The sequence below is a fragment of the Hyaena hyaena genome, unplaced genomic scaffold, assembly GCF_003009895.1.
Source record: "Hyaena hyaena isolate Hyena2069 unplaced genomic scaffold, ASM300989v1 scaffold_637, whole genome shotgun sequence".
Taxonomy (NCBI): Eukaryota; Metazoa; Chordata; class Mammalia; order Carnivora; family Hyaenidae; genus Hyaena; species Hyaena hyaena.
This window is the reverse complement of record NW_024081260.1, coordinates 755,024-759,820: the sequence shown is the minus strand read 5'-3', so window position 1 is coordinate 759,820 and position 4,797 is coordinate 755,024.

Genomic DNA, 4,797 nt, shown 5'->3' with positions numbered 1-4,797 from the left:
TGAGAAAAAACGCTACTGTACTGTCTTCTTCCTCGTCGAGCAAACGGGGTTCAGGCATGCAAGCAGGATGAGGTTGCCCAGCCCTTCCTGGATCCCACCCCTCCTCTCTCTGGGCTTGTCTCTGCTGAAGATACTCTTTCCCTCCTCCCCTGGTGTTTCTCACACTTTTTCTGGTGGAATCTGTAGTTGGAAACACTATTCACATCACAGCCTTTACTCATGTGTAATGCACGTTGACATTTTGCCCCCTATTCTCTTTCATCTAAATGGAAGTTCTAGGTGCGATCCTCTGAAGTTGTTCATTTCATGGCCCACAAAGGCATCACAACCTGCAATTTGAAAAACACACCACCTTTGACCTTATACTTAAACTTCAAGTACCAACCCAAGATGTAAATTTCAATCATATCTTATACTGACCACTTCTTGCCTTTGTGGCTCATGTTCTCTTGCTCACTGGCAAATTATTTACTGCATCTCCTTCCTCCTCACCTCTACACCTCCTTCCGTATGCAGCCCAGGTTTCACGGGTAATCGCCAGATCACTAGAGTGGATAGCCTTCTCCTTTGCCTCACTCAGCCCCTGGTCAAATAAATGCACCACCACTTCCTCCAAACCCTGACTGTCTACACCAGTTAAGAACACCCCGACTGTGCTTCTCTCTTAAAGAGACTTTATGACGTCTACACCAGACTTCACCCCCCACTCCAAACCCCCCTGTTGAGTACCCGCAGACTCCATCCTGAGAAATCCAGTGGCCAATTTTCAGTCTTCAGTTTGCTCCACTTCTCGGGAGCATTGGGCCCAATTGATATTCCCTCTTTACAGAAACACATTCTTCACTTCGCTCCCGGAACACTACACCCTCCCAGTTTTCTATCTACTTAAACGTAGTTCCTTGTCAGAGGCCGTGCCGGCTCCGACAGGTCCAGGGGTCCCTGAAGGATGGACGGTGTCGGTGAGAGAGAGTGAGAGAGCCCCGAGATCCTTTCTGATCACCAGGCAGTCATCTCTGTCCTGTCGGTTTTGGTGTCTTTATTTATAGGTCAAAAGTTAACATGGCATCAGGAAATGGAATTTTTACAATGGAGAGTTCTTTGTGTTAAGGTGTTTTTGGAAAATGTACAGAAACAGGTTTTACAGAAGTCTTCTTGCAGAACAGCCCCAATTATAGTGAAGTTGAGTAACTAAGAAAATAACAAGGTGTTCACATTATAATAACACTAAGATTAAGTCATAGGTTTGTAGATACTCTTACCCATCCTCATCACAGCGGCCAGGGGAAGGGAAGGTGTTTGTGGAAAGTAGGCCTTAGGGAAGGGGCTGCTATACACCATCAGTTAGCAAAGGTGTATGTACTAACTTATCTTCTCCCCTTATCTGTTCCTTCTCTCTAAGTTAGGTTCTTTGTCTCCAGGCAAGACTTGATTTCCTAGTTATATGCTTTATTGCACCAGAGAGCCAACCATACCTTTAAAGAGTTTAGCTTATTTCCAATACATAGAATAGCCTTTTTGAGTGCATTTACCTTTGTGTCTACTTTTATGATTTCTTGAATAGCTAGGGCATGAAAGACATTTTTGGTTAGTTGATCTGCATGTTGAGCTGTATGAACATCTTGGACTAATGCAACAGTAGAAACAGAATTGTACATGTAAAGATCAGTCTTTTATGACGAGGGGTCATTAGCCTGTTCATATCTCAAGGGGAAGTATGGAGGGAAACAGGACCTTCTGGAGACACGATGTCTGTTCCCATAATCAAAAGAAGAAGTTCCCACAATAAGTTCCTTCACAAGGTGCAATCATCATACCAGGGCCAGAATAAGGGGACAAGTCACTCCCGATATTGATCAACAAGGTACCCTAGGGGTCAGTGCTCAAGCAGAAATAATTGAGTGGGGGTGGATATCGGTCGTCATCTGATTGGCCAGAGAACGTGCAAACTTGCTTTAACCTCACCAGGAGTTTTCTCGACTAGTGGGCTCAGAATGGCTCCCAACAGTTCCTTATTATCTCGTCTTCCCAGCCTCTAAAATTTGGAGTTCCCCAGGGCTCTGACAGGAAGCCAGGTGTGTTCTGTATGTACACCGCTGCCTGCCTGAGCTCACCCGCTGTTGTGACGGGAGGAACCCTCTGCCCCTGGTGTCTCCCATACCTAAACCTCCACCCCCACTTCCCACCGGCGCAGTCAGCGATTTGACTGATGTCTCCTCCACTGAATGTCTGAAAAGCAGGTGTGCACAGATACCTTGTTCTGCTCTCCAGCCTACAGAACTCCTCCTTCTGCGTTTCTCCTCACCTTGACAAAAACACAGCAGTAATAATGTTTTTCTTTTATTTGTTTATTATTTATCTTGAAAGAGAGCAAGCGGGGGAGGGACAGAGAGAGAGAGGAAGAATCGCAACCAGGCTCCACCCTGTCAGCATAGAACCTGAAAACATAGCAGTAATTCGAACTTGGAAATAAAACTTGATTTTAAATAAGTTGTACTCTTTGTAAAGAAGTTGAGGAAGTCCTATTGCACTTGCCTGCCTGGCTGCCCTTCCCTGTGAACGTTTTCTTTCTATCTGAAGCCGTGACATTTCCCCCCAACATGAGTCTTGTGTATGCCTGTGTGTATAAACTTTTGTCACAATCTATATCACACTATCAAACGGTGTTGGAGAAAGAGCACATACATTTCTGTTTTACCGTGGTCCTTTCTGCTATTCTCACCCTCAAAGTGTTTCCAAATTACAAGACATTCTTTCTATCCCACACTTTGGAGTGAAGGTTCTATAGGAAGCCAAGGGTTTGACATTTTTTCCTACATGCACGACAATAGCCACCTGGGAGGCACACCCCTCCGTCTTCCTCCATTTCTGTGAAGTCGGAAATCTCATTCAGTGCTTCTGCACATTTTGAAGGAACTACACAGGGGCCACCAAGCTCCATCAACCGCAACGGCCTCAATATCACGAGGAAACAAACACAATCATTTTTGAGCAGTGCTGTGTACAAGGTGTGCAGAACGCACCTTGTTCTGATATTATCTGATCTTTTCATTTTCTTTGGTAAAGAGTTTATAGGCTAAATGGAATTTGCCAAAATTTACATTTGCGGTTTTTGCCAAATATACAGATAGGCAAGAAAGGTCTAGGTTGTGTTTGAACAAGATACCAACAACCGTTTGTTTTATGTAACTGGTAATTTCATTAAATCTACATAGTGACCACGAAGAAGGTTTTCGATGCCATGATGCAAATAAAAGGCATTGGAGCTGGGGAGAATTTTCCGTCGTTGCCACTGTGTTTTGACACGTGACTTAAAGAGATAGCATATTGCAGAGAGCGAGGTCTTCTGTCAGAATCCGTTCCAGGCTCCAAGCCGCCAGCAGGCCGTATTGACAAGTCCTCTCTTTGTCCACCTGCTGCAACCTCTGGTCGGGAAATAGAGCAACCAGTAAGATAACGCCTGCTTTTTCCTAGTATTCGACCCCATGCTATTTTCAACTGTCAGTGTCATTTAGGACGTGAAAGATCTTTGATCAGGACGCCATGGGACTGTGGATTCAGCGTCCCTGGGCGGGTCACACCTCCTTCTCCCCTGTGGGGAGTTCCAAATCCTCTTCTCTTGTGCCGTCTCCCTGTTTTGATTATGTCCCTCATCCAGTTGTATCTGCTCTTCCGTTTTAGAGCTTTTGAGCGATGCCTGGGTCACACTGGGGCTCACATGGCAATGCTCTTTTTCACTACCGGGCCTCTTAGAAAATGTGGTCGCACTATGCCCCGTCCTAACATCTGCACCCGCTCTGGGCCGAGCAGGTCACGGAGGCGCACGGCCCGGGGGCACAGCCCTTCCCGAGGCGCTGGCCTGGCCTGGGGCCACACCCGTGCTGAGCACGGCAGAGGGTGCGGCCTTGCCCAGGTGCTGAAACTAAGGGACCGGCGTGTGTCAACTATGCTTCGATTAAAAGTACTTACGCTAGCAGAATTCGAATTCAAAGCACAGCAGTTAAGCTACAGGCAGAACACAGCTGTTCGCAAAACGCTTGCTTCGCGTATCGAAGTTACTCAGAGCGCGCGTCTCTACGAACCGCAAACTGCAGCTTGCGGGCCGGGCAGGGGGTCAGGGACTCAGGTGCAGGAGTCGGACGCCACCAGGCAAGCCCCCAGCCCCGGGTGGGTAGGGGCGAGGCCGTCCAGGGTGTGAGCGCCTTGCCCGGAACTGGCCTGACGCCCAGGAAGGGGTGTCCGGGCAGGTGACAGCCGGGCGGACCCTCCTCGCGCGCCGCAGCCACCCGTCCTGGGGCGCGGCGGCGGCGGCGGGGTGTGCGGGGCCCGGGGGCGGGGGCGCCCAGGGGCGGCCGGGGCGCGGGGGCTGCGGTTCCCCTCCAGCGCGCGCGCGGCCGCTGGGGGCCCGCGAAGCTGAAGCGAAGTAAAATCTGGGTAAATTCGCGTGCCGAGGCTTCTCCCTCACCTGCCTCCTTAGCGCAGTAGGCAGCGCGTCAGTCTCATAATCTGAAGGTCCTGAGTTCGAACCTCAGAGGGGGCAGTTCCGTTTTGCCCCCCCCCCCCCCCCCCCCCCCCCCCCCCCGGTCTGTGGGCCAAAGTGACTGAGTCCCTACTTTCCGCTCTTGATCGGGAGACGCACACATGGATAATCTTCTTCGGTCTATACCCTCAGCGACTTCCCCGCAACTCTTCCCAGTGAGCCGGATCTCCTGTCCAAATCCCCGATTTCAGTCCCTTCTTGTGACAGTGTCCTTTTATTAGAGCCACTTCGTGTTTTGAAATACATGATTGGACAGATAA